This window comes from Zootoca vivipara, chromosome 16 (genome assembly GCF_963506605.1).
Source record: "Zootoca vivipara chromosome 16, rZooViv1.1, whole genome shotgun sequence".
NCBI classification, from domain to species: domain Eukaryota; kingdom Metazoa; phylum Chordata; class Lepidosauria; order Squamata; family Lacertidae; genus Zootoca; species Zootoca vivipara.
Window position 1 is genome coordinate 10,683,729 of NC_083291.1, and position 15,007 is coordinate 10,698,735.

General features: G+C 43.2%; 1 long non-coding RNA gene across 1 annotated transcript; it reads left to right on the forward strand.

The window, feature by feature from the left end:
• The first annotated feature begins 1,349 nt into the window (after positions 1-1,349).
• LOC132591262 (uncharacterized) lies at positions 1,350-6,636 on the forward strand. The gene is made up of 3 exons (XR_009556880.1): positions 1,350-1,488; positions 3,225-3,573; positions 5,757-6,636. It is a non-coding gene; the product is annotated as an uncharacterized LOC132591262 (long non-coding RNA).
• The last annotated feature ends 8,371 nt before the right edge of the window (positions 6,637-15,007 follow it).

Consider the following 15,007-nt stretch of genomic DNA (forward strand, 5'->3'; position numbering starts at 1 on the left):
TAAAGAGCAGGTTTTTCCTTGGAAAGGTGTGGTGCAAGGGGAAAACTGCCTTCTAGGCACAGCACAACGTGTCAATGGAGAGAGGCTCAATAGACTTCTTCCCAGGCATCTGTTCATTCAGCACCCTTGGGGTTTTCATCAGCCTGTGCTGAGCTTGAGCCAATCAAGTATAGGCTAGTGACCGTCACATGACCGATTCAGCTCATGGCAATGCATCTGAGAGACTAGGCAATATTGGCTGACAAAAGGCATGCCTTTGCCGGGGTTAAACTTTAAGCCTCCAAGGGTCATGTGAGAAGGTCCCAAAATATGTGCTGAAGAGCCTTCAGTCTATCATGTACAAAATGATTCATATCTGAATGCGAAGCGCCCAAATCATCCCATTTACCCAGATAACAGCACAGAAATGAAATATGTCGGTGCTGAAAAGCTCACAAAACATTCCAGATAAATTTCAGAGGAATGTGAAGAACATCGTGTACTGTGATGCCTCTTCTATTTATTTAGAAAGATGGGCTGGCTACTCTGTAGAGCCAGAGTAGGGACCAGTTTGCAATCCCAGCCTTGTTCCAGAGAATGTTTTCAGATCAATGCAGTTTCTCAACACTTTAGTGGGTGCAATAATTGGTGTGAGTGAACCCAAGGCCTGGTTAATAGTTAAATGCCCTCCTGTTCATATGCACTGCAGAGTTCTCATTACAAAAGCCAGTGAGTTTCTTTCTTTCTTTCTTTCTTTCTTTCTTTCTTTCTTTCTTTCTTTCTTTCTTTCTCTCTCTCTCTCTCTCTCTCTCTCTCTCTCTCTCTCTCTCTCTCTCTCAAATATGCTAGGAAGGTCTAATTGCAAAGCACCTTGGAGATCAGCAAGTGCTTTTAAACAATAACCGGCCCCACAAAGTAAAGACTATGCAAAATTCTTTCATGATGTCACACCATGATATCTTTATGATAAAGACATGGAGAAAGAATGTGATAAAAATTGCCCAAAACACAGAAATTCCAGAATGATGACTTATTGATGACCTGCGTACAACTTCAGAAATGATTCCTCAATATCCGTATTGTAAGATTTTATCATGCTGGGCTTTTATATTGGGCTTTTTTTTATTTTGAAAGGAACGTGTTGAAGTAGGCGTTTTTGTTTAATTTCAGATACTTTAAATTTATGAGGGTGAAGGAAAAATTGTTTGGCAAGAGGCCAATTTAGCCCCCATCCATCCCCCAAGCATATACAGTACACACCATCCTACTCATAAATGAATGACTGAACAAGACATAGAGCTTTTTTCAATGTATGCGTTCCCCATCGTCATAGTATCAGACTCTTCATCCCGGTTATGATTGGGATATCCTGCTTTTCCTTAAGACATCCCTATTTTCATCAGAGAAATGTTGGAGGACATGGAGTTATGCGACCCCCTGAGCCAAGGAGATATCTCAACTATACAACCTTTAGAAGACATCTGAAGGTACCCCTGTTTTTATATACCGGTAAGTTGGAAGCCATCCAGAGTGGCTGGGGCAACCCAGTCATATGGGTGAGGAATAATAATAATAATAATAATGACATTACTATTATGGAATAAGACATCCCTATTTTCATTGAAGAAATGGTGTATGGTATGTGGTATTTCTTTAAAAAAGAGTTGTCCCAAGCTGTTCTTATTTGAAGAGTTATATACTTCCGAAGTGTGCTGATTTCATTCCTCCAAAATCTTACAAAGGGGTGAGGTTGGGGGTCACAAAGTGAACCCTGTAATTTCTGCTGTTTTCATTAGGTTTCTGATTACACAATGAGAGAGGCCTCAGAACGCAATATACTTCCCCTGACAACATGGTGTCCTGTAATTGAATCCCGAAAATGTTTTATGGAGGAAGTGGGAATATGTGTAGAATGTTTTGAGCATTGACAAAGCCCATGCCAGAACAAAGATGACTTTCATTGGGCCACCCACCACCCTCCTGCCTTGCAAAGGGTAAATATTTGCTTCGCATGCTGAAAGCATTCAAAGTTAGTTCTTGTTCGAGCCTCCTCAGAAGTATTCAGCATGCTGGAATGGGCATAGAGCTTCCTAGAACAAATTATCTAAATTTGTGCTAAATTGTGGTGTGGTACACCCATTTCAGGGCTTTGTTTTTGGGGGTTACTCAAGGGTACACCATACCCTCCCCAAAATTTTTAAGTTAAAATATGGCACTGATTGTAACAACTTCGTGGCGAGTAAAGGTAAAGGTACCCCTGACCTATCGGTCCAGTCGCGGACGACTCTGGGGTTGCGGCGCGCATCTCGCTTTATAGGCCGAGGGAGCCGGTGTTTGTCCACAGACAGCTTCCGGGTCATGTGGCCAGCATGACTAAGCCGCTTCTGGCGAACCAGAGCAGTGCATGGAAACGCCGTTTACCTTCCCGCCGGAGCGGTACCTATTTATCTACTTGCACTTTGACGTGCTTTTGAACTGCTAGGTGGGCAGGAGCAGGGACCGAACAACGGGAGCTCACCCCGTCACAGGGATTTGAACCGCCGACCTTCTGATCGGCAAGCCCAAGGCTCAGTAGTTTAGACCACAGCACCACCTTTAAAAAAAAACCCTCCCCAAATCACAGGCAATTATTATTGCCTAAATCCAACCCCAGGTGAGACTTGTTTAAGCATACCCTCCAACATTTCTCCACCAGCCACCATTCCTTCTATGCTCCTCACAGGTAGCAGATTGAGGGGGGGGGCAGAGTTGTTCACCTGCATTCCCAATGTGAGTGTTGATGCCAGTTGTGAGTGGGTAAGAGTGGGTTTCAGCAGATGCTAATAATCTGGAGAGGCATGACTGCTTTGGCTGTATTCAAGCTAGCAATTCCGACTTGCGGATTTGCCATTATTCATTTCCCGTGCGATATCTCAGGAAGTCTCCGCTTCCTTGTGCCTGGTCCCAGGTTTACTCTAGTGATCTAATAACCTCATTATCGACCAGGTAATGAAGTTGGAATGGGAGTTGGAAGGGACAAGGCACAGGAGGACAGCCTGAAACGCAGCCCTCTAAGAACAAAGAGCACTTCATCCCTTTCATTAATGATCCATTTCCCTTCCGGGCAAATCATTTCAGCAGCATATGATAATCAAGGGCTTCAGTCAGACACACTTGACAAATCTGACACATTGTTGGACGGGCGCCATGTTCTCAGAAACAAACGCAGGCCTCTTTTCATTCTTCTCTCTCTCTCTTTGTCGCAGGGTTTTCTCACAACAGGTCTGGAACAGAAATGCATACGCGTCTCCCTCAGTGCCACTTGATCTGATGCAGAACTTCAAGGGACCTCGGCGCATGCACTGAGGCGGTCACTTGGAGAAAAGGCAACAGACCGCCATTCAGGCAGTGCTGAATCTGTTTCACCTGATACTTCAGAACCAAGGTCTTCTTCTTTGCTCCTTCTTCTTCTTTGGTGATCACTCATAGCCGAGTAAGATTGTCTTCCACAAAGATGGTCTTCACAGTGTGTCTGTAATGACTGTGGAGGCCAATTGTGGATCTGCACATCCTTCCACAGTGGGGACATAGGTTTCCAGACGAGAGTTGATCATGGTGAGGATTTGCCAAATGTACCTTCCTTTTAGCTCGTCTTGATTTTGTGCTTCCTCAGAGTCCATCACACCTTGGGTAGAGGCTATTCTCCAACTGAAGGCCATTTGGAGGCTTGGAGGCCAGTGTTTCCCAGTTGTTGGTGTGTTTTTTTAGAGTTGCCTTAGAGTACATGTTTTTTAGAGTTGCTTTGAGAACATCTTTAAACCTCTGTTGTTGTCCACTGGCATTACTCTTTCCATTCTTAAGTTGGGAACAGAGTAGTTGCTTTGAATCCATGTTACAGAGCAGAGATGGGGAGTTTGTGACCCTCCTGAGTTCTGTTGGACTTCAACTCCCATCAGCCTCGGTCACCGTGGCTGATGGACAGAGGTGATGGGGCTTATAGTTTAGCAACACTTGAAGGGCCATAGGTTCCTCTCCCTATTTTAGAATGTTCAGAGCAGAGCAATCCTATAGCATACATGCCTACCCAGAAATAGAAGCCCCTATATAGCATACATGCTTAGAAGTAGATCTCATCAGACTTCCTCCCAGCCAAGATGTCATGCAGTGTCCTTCGGCGTTTGGTCCCTATGTTGTTGGACTATAATCCCTATCCATAGGAGCCAACTCCTAGGGGCCAAAGGGTCTTTGTGCATGCCCCAATAAAATAATTTAGGGAGCTGCCCCCCAAAGGTTATTGGGTGTTGCCATTCAAATTGTGTGCATGTACAATGTCATGTGATCAATGATGCAGGGTGGGGCTTATCTCACCCCCCTGCCAATATTTAATTCAAGTTGGCACCCATCATCCTCAGCCAACTTAGCCCGTGGTCAGGGACAATGGGGACACGGGTGGCACTGTGGTCTAAACCACTGAGCCTAGGGCTTGCCAATCAGAAGGTCAGCAGTTCAAATCCCCTTGACGGGGTGAGCTCCCATTGTTCAGTCCCTGCTCCTGCCCGCCTAGCAGTTCGAAAGCACATCAAAGTGCAAGTAGATAAATAGGATAAATAGCTCTGGCAGGAAGGTAAATGGCGCTTCTGTGTGCTGCTCTGGTTCGCCAGAAGCAGCTTAGTCATGCTGGCCACATAACCCAGAAGCTGTCTGCGGACAAATGCAGGCTCCCTCGGCCTATAGAGCCAGATGAGTGCCGCAACCCCAGAGTTGTCCACAACTGGACTTAACGGTCAGGGGTACCTTTACCTTTACCTTTACCTGGATGAAGGGAGTCGTAGGCTAACAACATATAGTACCCCAAGGTTGAAGGGCATGGCTCTAATGGATGGGATGCAGCTGAGAAACCCGAGTTCAACTCTACAGCAATTGACCCATCGGCTTGGGGGCAGTCATTATTCACTAGCTTCTCTACATTCTTTGCAAAATGGGAATAATGATGCTGATCTAGCTAACCCGGTGGGCGTGTTGCAATCATGAAGAAGATAATAAGCTTCACTTTTGTCACTGCCTGAAGCATAATTGTTAATTACTTGGGAGAGGGGATTGCTACACAATTTATTCCACATGGCCTCCATCCTAAATAATCTAAATATTATGAACTGAAAAGTAGAAGGGGCAGGAACTCGAGGCTAGCTAGTTCAATCCCCAGCAATGAAAGACGATCTTGGGGGGGGGGGGGAGAAGGGGATAGACATCGTTTGTTTGTTGATAGAAAGTGGTTTTGTTGGGTGTCATATTGGAGTGGATTAAGTGATTATTCTTTATATATAGTGGACAGATGAGAAGGAGAGCAAGGGTGGGAGGGAGAATCTGAGAGCCCACTTGGAGCATGCAGGGAACTTGTGGACGGGGTTAGTGCAGGTGGGACATGGACTAGAGAATTGGACTAGAAAGTGGGAGTAGGGGGAGGACCAGAAAGAAATGAAGGTTGCTTTGGAAGGCAGGAATCTGGGCAATAAATTCAGTGGAGAGGCACAGAAGACTGTGTACTGTAAATAAAACTTCCTCCTGAAACTGTTCCCTGATGAATTGGGTCATGAACTCCTTCAGGAAGTCGTGATCCACCAAGTGAACCTTGCAGGAAGAGAATGCACCAGCATTCTGAAGGCTTCCTTTCTTGAACCTATAACACCTACCCTTAACTACTTGGGTCCAAAATTATTTTCTTGAATTGTTTTGGGGTGGGGATGGGGGGGGGGAGAGAGAGAGAGAGAATGTGCTCATATTAATTTCTTCTTATGCAGCCTTGCCCAACCTGGTGGCCTACAGATGTTTTGAGTTACAATTCCCATCACTCCTAGCTAGCACAACAATTTGATCAACACATGATTGGCGTGTCTGAACGGGTCATCAGAGATACTGCCACAGACAGCAACCTTTGTGTTACCTTACTTCCCCTCAGTGGTAATGCTTTTTGATGGAATCACATCACACATTCAGGTACCACTGTACCTTGGAAGTCCATTTGACCTTCAAAACATTCGGAAACCAAAGCACAGCTTCTGATTGGCTGCAGGAAGCTTTTGCAGCAAATCGGAAGCCGCAGAAGCCCCGTCAGAAGTTCGGCTTCCAAAAATAGTTCGCAAACCGGAACAGTCATTTCCGGGTTTGTGGCGTTCAGGATCCAAAACGTTCGAGAATTAAGCTGTTCAAAACCCAAGGTATGACTGTATAGGTAACAAAGTGTAAAAAAGAAATATATGTGTAAACCAATCACAGCTTGCACAGACATTTGTATAAAATGATCCGTATAATGTTCAATTTTATACATGGAGGTGGTGTATGCACTGAATTCGAAAATATAGTGTGTATGTGTCTCCCTTAATTAGTCAGCAATCATCTGGATGTGCCGGATTTTTTAATCAAAGAAACGTTATATTCCGAAACCAAACAGTTATTTGAGCCAAACAGTGCCTTACTCAGACAGTAGAAATAATCAGCCACATTATAAGAAGTTCCTTTCCAATTAGTGTAATGAATTGTTAACAAATAGAAAAGAGCTTGGCTTTAATTTTTGGTTTAGTAATATGGCCTTCTTCCTTCCTGGCAGGCCATCATTTCCCTGTGCCCTGATTAAAATTAAAACCATACTGTTCTTTGATAAGCAGATGGGCTAGTTTTCTTAATCAAAGGGTATGAGAAACTTCTTAAAGCAATGCTTTCATTTCAAGAAGTCTCCACATCCCTATCAATGATTTGAATACTATTTGTCATTAAATAAAGATAGCTCTCATGCTGCCGGGGGAGCACAGCTCAAGGACTCACTTAGCTGTCCTCTGCACCCAGCAGGCGCCATTAATATTAAAATACTTCATGGCACCTGTTAAACATGTTTGTCTTTCTAAGTTTCTGGTTTCTTTGTAAGTGTGCCAAATGTCTTCAGCCATAGCCCCCTGGGAAAATGACCTACTAGTGTTTGGGGTGGGGTTTTTTTTAAAGGGGGGGGATCTTCTCATGCATTTTCTCAGGATGAGATAAGGGGGAGTTCTTTGATCATACTCTCCAACGGTTGGGTTTTCTGACTTTCCAATTCTAGCCCAGTCCTGTTTGACTTATCACTCCTTTGTGTCCATTTACTTCTCCATACATGACACTAAAATATGCTTTGATGATATCCACACACAAAAAAGAGGGGAACTATTTGAAGTAAAATTAAAATGGAACACTAATTTTTTTTTTGTACTGGACAAAGATTGTTGATGTTTCCCGGTTGATTTCTATCCGTTGCCTCCTCTCTTTAAATCTCTAATCTGCTAGCGACTCCAGTTGCATGCCAGATAAGGGCATTTTTTGGCTATAGCTCCACCCTGAGAGTGTTTCACAGATGTCATGCAGGAAGCTCATGGAACAATTGCTCCCCTCTCTCTCTCTCCCCCCCCCAAATCTAAGGTTCTATCCTGAGCAGCGATACAAATTGCAGAGGAGACAGAGAGATCAAAGGGAGAGTTAAATAGGCTTCTGAAGCTGAATACAATGCAAAAACTATGGTGAAGCTCCTGTTAACATTGAAGAGGTTTCAGATCCACATTTCCACTTCCTTTTTGTGGATGGACTTGGATTGCCAAAGGAAAACCTCTTGGTTAAAATTGATACAAATGGATACAACCTCTTGGATACAAATGACCATTTATTTGTTACATTTATTACTGTATTTTCCCCCTCTTTTGACCTGCCCTTTGTTATGTATCATGGTCTGTGACTATTAAATATGAATTGATCAATTAGAACATTCAAATCCATACTGGCTTCCATCTCAAGCTACTTTCTGTCCATCCCAGATTTCACTAATAAGTAGACTAACTGGGCAAAGCTGAACTGTATTCGAAAGCGAGTCCTTCTACCGTATATGTAATGGAGTCAATGTTTTCAGGAATACAAATTAAACATTGCAGTCCTTGTTCTCAGATGGAACATAACTGTATTTAATATTACAGTGTTCACATCTTGCTAAGGGGCAAACAATGAATTAGCTGTCTCCAATAATTGGTAATAGATAAGCATTGTGTCTCCTTCATGGATCACTGCCTTGTCGAGAAGCCTCCCTGGAAAAGCCCCTGGTGTTGGGAAAGATTGAGGGCACAAGGAGAAGGGGACAACAGAGGACGAGATGGTTGGACAGTGTTCACGAAGCTACGAACATGAGTTTGACCAAACTGCGGGAGGCAGTGGAAGACAGGAGTGCCTGGCGTGCTCTGGTCCATGGGGTCACGAAGAGTCGGACACGACTAAACAACAGCAAGCATTGTGTCTGCAGAGAAACAGGCAGTTCTTTTACAGTACATTAATATTGCTATTTCATAGCCCTTTAAAAAGGGAGGGGAGGGGGAGATGGCTATATGTATGATAGTCAGGGTTATGCCATTTTTTCCTCAAAATTACAGCCAGATAGCATGTTATAGAAGCCATCATCTATTCTAGATCATTGATCTTTTCAATGTGACCCTTTTGCACATGGATGGTTGAGTCACTCTGTGACCATAAGTAACAGATATTGAATTAATGTTCTTTTCACTTCTATGAGTTGAAACACAATTAAACTTTCCCTTGAGTGCAATGGGTGTTTTGTCTTTAACTTCAAAGTGCAGCTTCTCTTTCCTTTTTAGGCCATTCCCATTGTCAGATATCTCCACATTTACCATTAGGCAATTAAATTCATACTTTGAAACTGAAATATGTGTCCCAAATAATTTCTATCGGGGGGGAAAAACCCTCCCCCCAAAAAACCCAACTGATTCTCAGCAGCTGGAAAAAATTGTCTGAAATAAACCACCATAAGTTCTATAGATAAAGCACAGTCAGGATGAAAATATAGACCTTGTTTTGTTTTTGTTTTTGGTTAAAAAGTGCCTTCATTAAGACCAATACAAGGCTTGTGAAGCAGCTATTCCACAGTATTCAGCAACGTAACATTCACCAAGTTACCCTAAAACAGTTATGATAAGTAGGGTTGCCAGGGGTAAAATTTGAGACAAATTGGATTTATTTGCTTTGAATGGCCATCACAGCATCCTCTTTTTTGCTCTTCAAAATATGGCAACCCTAAAAGGCACTGAATTAATTCAGGGCAATCCATTTACTTGATGCTTTGCAGAGTTCCATAAACGTATGATAGACTCTGCCCCAAAGAGCACACAGTTTAAATTTAAACATGGCACAGCAATGGAGATGGTAGACGACAAAGGAAAATGAGAAAGAAGCAAGGTTCAAACAGAATGCAGCTACACATACTCGGGTGTTGTTTCAGTTTCAGATAGTGATGGTTAATGTTTATGAGCTTTTATGTGAAACCCATAGTCTGCAAAGCTGGTTGCCAGTTCATTCCTTGGTCCAATTTAAGACACTTGTGTTTAAAGCCATAAATGAGTTATGCCCCAATTATCTGAGGGACCATCTCCTTCCCCAAAGGAGATCCTTTTGGTAGTTCCATCATCCTCAGCAGCTTGGGGGGGGGGGGTTGGCATGGGAGATGCCATTCTCTGTGGCATCCCCTTAAGTTGTGGCATTCCCTTTCCACAGAGGTGCACCTGGCTCCTTCCCCATACAGTGGTACCTTGGTTCTCAAATGCCTTAGTTCTCAAACAACTTGGAACCCAAACACTGCAAACCCAGAAGCAAGTGTTCCCATTTGCGAACTTTATTCGGAAGTCAAACGTGCTCCGTTTTGAGTGTTACGCTTCCAATTTGAGTGCCACACTTCCATTTGGAGTGTTACGCTGAGGTCTGTCTGTTTTTGCTATTTATTTTTCATTTCTGTGGCTCTTCTTTGTGTGCCTGTGACTTTTGGGGGGAGTGTTAAGCTCTGCCCCACATAATTGATCAGAAGACACAGTGCATGTGCACCATTTGAATGGCAATGCCTGCCCACTTTGGGGCCTGGGTCCCTCAAATATTTTTTTGGGGGGGAGGCGAAGAGACCTCGGCCCCATGGAGTTGGTTCCTACGATGTTCTACCTTTTTTCTGATGCATTCTTTGCTGCATCTCTCATGCCACAAATTAGCTGGAAAACCCAGCAGTGCAAATCGTGCTCTCTCTTCCCTGTGCCAATTAAGCTTGTAACCATCATAACTTTCCAAGAATTTGGCAATAAATCATAGCTTTGCTTTACTTAGCTGCATGAAATAATGATAAGCATTCTCTGAACCAGCCGGAGCAAATATTAGAACCATATAATAACTGCACTTCTTCAAGGTTTGAGAAGAGTAACGAAGAATAAGAGGAATGAAGTAGCTTGTTGTTTTTTAAGGAATGAAAGCTGTCTGGCATGACTTCACTTAGAACATGAAAAAGATTTGGCATCACTTGTTAAAAGGGCAGCATTTCACTCCTGGATGTCTTCGGAGAACTTGATCAAGCAGGCAATAAAAATGAACGGGTGACATTGGTATTTTGTCAAAGCTACCGTATCATGCAGAACACAATGTGCCTCACATTGAGGTCGTACATTAAGCTTCTGCTAGGAATGATTTTTTTCAAGAAATGTATGAAGCTTTAAGACATGACTGGCATCGTGGTAGCTTGTAAACTTAATCTGGAGCCAAGACATGCAGAAAATATATACTTTCAGACTCCAGTTAAATGGGTCATTGTGCCATATGGACATATATGCAGAGGTGAAAGGAATGTGTCACCAGAATAAAATATCTGTAGCAAAACCAAACATATAAGAATTGCAAAATCTGCTAAGTAGGATCATGTAATGTAACGATTTAGACTAATAAAGTATGTTATTTTTAAGAAGTCCGCACATACACTCCAAACACACACACTACTAGCAGTCTTGTACCCAGAGTATGTTGTGAATTCTAAGATACCAAAGCATCAGTAACCAGTTCGAAATCTGGTTAAAGCTGGTGCAGTTTCGAAAGGTTCACTCCACCATCTTTATTCAAGATGGCTTCCAATTATATGCAAACACAGATGAAAGCCTGCTCCTTGATCTCAAGGAACCTTCATGCAAAATGGGCTTTCGGTATCTTCAAAGGTGTGGAAATGCACAGCAAACAGAAAAGCAAACCCCTTTCCAAAATATATACAGTTAAGCTTCTATGGGGGTTGAAATATACTCGGAGTCGAGAGTGAATTTTATGCTATGCTCTTTATTCAGCTCATAGTCATCAAGAAGAGAAGAAGAATGCCCTTTCCCCAAAACCATCTGCTTATATACATTATTTACACAATGGGCTTTGCGTGATTGGCTACTTCAGGGCTACACCTGTGGGCCAATCGGTTTGTGGATTGACTTCTGCCAGCAGCCTGATTGGCTGCTGCAGACCAATCAGGTTGCAGATTCACTTCTGCCAGCCGCCTGATTGGCTGCTCCTGCAGGCCAATCAGGTTGCGGATTCACTTCCACCTGGAGTTGGATTGGGTGGCTCCTGCGGACCAATCAGACTGCTGATTCTGGATCCTATTGCACCTGAAGCCAAAATTACATATAGACAAAACATACTGGGTGCAATGGTGGGTAGGCTTGCAAAGGTCTTTTTTCCTGGCTGCCCACGCCCTTTCTGCATTATTATTATTATTATTATTATTATTATTATTATTATTATTTCCAAATCTGTAAACCTAAATGCAGACAAGTTAAACATGTGCATGTCGTGGGCATACAGTAGTAGATTTATTAATGATATGAAACTAAATTGTGCTGTGGAAATTAAAAATAAAGTACGGCCAGGAGAAGGAAATGCTTGTTCTTTCTTATGCACACACTTTCTGCTAAAAGTAAATACAAGGGGGAGCAAGGGGCAGGCTGAACTCTGTTTGACTTAAAGCAAACTGTTCTGGGACTACCTTATGCTATGTTCTCTATTTCATATTAATGTATTTGTTTTGTGTTTTGTTTCCTATATGAAAAATGCCACAAAAAGAGGTTTGAATGATGATAGACTTTTTTTTCTTTTTCTTTCTTTCTTTCTTTTTTTAAAAAACCACAATTTTAAAGCCCGGTGTACTGTTACAGACACACAATCCTTGTATTTTATGTATATGGAGGAGTGGTGTCATGTGAATTGAAATGTGGCTGTTTACTTTACCAGGTCAAGTGTGTGACCTCCACAAAGGCATTGAGGCTGTGCCTTGACCTCATGTTGCTACCCTCATTTTTTTCTAGTTCTGTGGGCCTCTTTTGCATTCACTCCCTGCCTCTCTCTGCCAGAAGAGGAAGTAAAACAGGAATAAGACGTGTCCTATCTCTCAGAAGCAAGGGACAGTAATGCCAAGGGGCAACAGACAAGTCTTCTGTGCTCTAGACTGTAGGACTTTTTTTTTCTTTTTACGGGTTTCATCTGGTTGGGGTGAAACAATGTCCACCTTCACTGAATGACTGAAAGTATGATCATAAATGTGATTGATGATTACATTTCTTCCTTTCCTTTCCTTTTTTCTTTAAAAACCAACTCCTGGTTGGATGGAGTTATTCTCACCCTTTGCAATTCCGGCTACACATGTGAGGCTAAACATGTGGATGGGAAGTGAGACCATGCCTCCAGAACCCATTCCTCGCATTCATGTACTGAATGTCTCCTCCTCCTCCTCCTCCACCTCCTCCTCCTCCTCCTCCTCCTCCTCCTCCTCCTCCTCCTCCTCCTCTTCTTCTTCTTCTTCCTTCTTCTTCTTCTTCTTCTTCTTCTTCTTCTTCTTCTTCTTCTGCGATCCCTTGCAGCCGAGTAAGATTGTCTTCCATGAACACGGTCTTAACAGTGAGTCTGGAGGTGACTGTGGAGGCCAATTTTGGATCCACACGTCTTTCCATAGTGGGGACATAGGTTTCTGGGCGGGAGTTGATTACGGTGAGGATTTGCCAAGCGTGCCTTCCTCTTAGCACGTTTCTCCCTTTTGTCCTGAGTTTGAGCATCTTCAAAGCCCATGACACCTTTGGTAAAGGCCTTTCTCCAATTGGAGCGTTCACAGGCCATTGTTTCCCAGTTGTTGGTGTTATTATTATTTGCCTTGAGAGAGTCTTTAAACCTTTTTTGTTGACCACCAGCATTACGCTTTCCATTTTTAAGTTCGGAATAGAGTAGCGCTGGACCCCATTACTGGCATCCATGCACTGAATGTAGACACCTGCTAAGACCATTCAGATGCCTCAAACTTGATGTCACATATGAGATCAGATGTTGCAGCCTCACTCCTCACCACCATCCAAAGCTCATCCAAAGCTCTGGCCCAACCAGAGTTGGAGCTCCAAGAAACAGAACAGACCAAAAAAGAAACAGAACAGACCAAATTGTTTACAAGGCGAAATGCTTTTAAAACTTGAAAAAGCCCTGCCCGGTAATGAATGGAAGAAAACAAAGTGCTCCTTCACCCTCAATTGCCCCCTGACAGCTTGAGCTCAGCAGAGCACAGGATAAGGCAATACAGTGGTACCTCGGGTCAAGTATTTAATTGGTCCCGGAAGTCCGTACTTAAACTGAAGCGTACTTAAACTGAAGCGAACTTTCCCATTGAAAGTAATGGAAGGTGGATTAATCCATTCCAGACGGGTCCGCGGAGTGCTTAACTTGAAGCGTACTTAACCTGAAGCGAACATTCCCTTTAAAGCATTGGAAAGTGGATTAATCCATTCCAGACGGGTCTGCGGAGTACTCAACCTGAAGCGTACTTAACCCAAAGTATGACTGTAATTGGTTCCAGAAGTCCGTACTTAACCTGGAGCATACTTAACCTGAAACGAACTTTCCCATTGAAAGTAATGGAAAGTGGATTATTCCGTTCCAGATGGGTCCGTGGAGTACTTAAACTGATAGTACTCAAACCAAAGCGTACTTAAACCGAGGTGTTATGTATTAAGTTAACTGCAGTACTCTTTCTGGCCAACGTGGCTGCAGTTCTTACCCTGCCCACTGTGGCTGCAGTTCTCACTCAGGTCCACTACATGCAAATGAAGGATTGAGAGTGCTGTTCACAGATTGGGTAGCTAGGGGAAGTTTGTTACTGTTGCAAGTTACTGAGTACTATATAAGCCAGTCGGCTAAGCTGCTGTTGAGTCTTGACTGAGAGCTAGAATAAAGAGCTGGTTGTTTTAAGAGCTGTGTCTTCATCCTTCTTACCCACTATTCTACATTGAAAGTAATGGAAAGTGGATTAATCCGTTCCAGACGGGTCCGTGGAGTACTTAAACTGAAAGTACTCAAACCAAAGCGTACTTAAACCGAGGTATGACTATAGAACCCTTTAGGTTTTCAAAGGATTGCCACTTTAGTGATTTAGACACATTGTTTGTGAGGCCTAACTTGAACAACGATCATTCCAGTCTGAAATTTGTTACAGAACCATTAGATATTTGAGATATTCAGCGCAGTCATTAGGGACTCAGCTACATTAGTCAAGAAAAAGTGTATAACAGTGTTATAATGAATATAAAATACTGTGACACCAGATGTCCCGTCTTTTGCCAGCGTGATTCCCCCCTTTGAGGTTTACAACGCGTTTTCCTGAAATGCTTTTTTAAAAATATGTCTAGATCCAGCCCTGGAAGGCCTAAAGAATGATACCCTTTAAATAAAGAACTATTAAGATAGACATCTTTTTGTACAGTACTCCTGCAACTTATGCACATTTAACTTGCTCAATTTCAACTATACGTGGGCAAGGTGGGGATGCTTTTGGGAGATGTCACAGGAAGTCAGACATCCTGTGAGATCATCCCAACCGTTGCCTGAGCCAGAGAGCCAAGCAGGCCTTGCACAGGGAGCAAGACTGAGAGCTTAAAAGCTCTTTTCGTGCCAGGTAACCCCAAGCAGACCTGGCATGAAAAGAGCTTTTAAGTTCTCAGCCTTGCTTCCTAGGAAAGCTATGCTCTCTCTCCACCCTTATCAGCTGTCTGTTAGGGACCGTGCTGAGGAGGGCTGCACTGAGGAGGAATGGTGGGAGCCTCCCCCTCCCCCTGCTCCTGAATATTCCCAGGAGCAGGAGGACAGTATAGCTTTGGAACAGCGGTTTGCAGAGGGACATAGTTCAGAAGGCAGAAGCTGGGAAATACTGGAT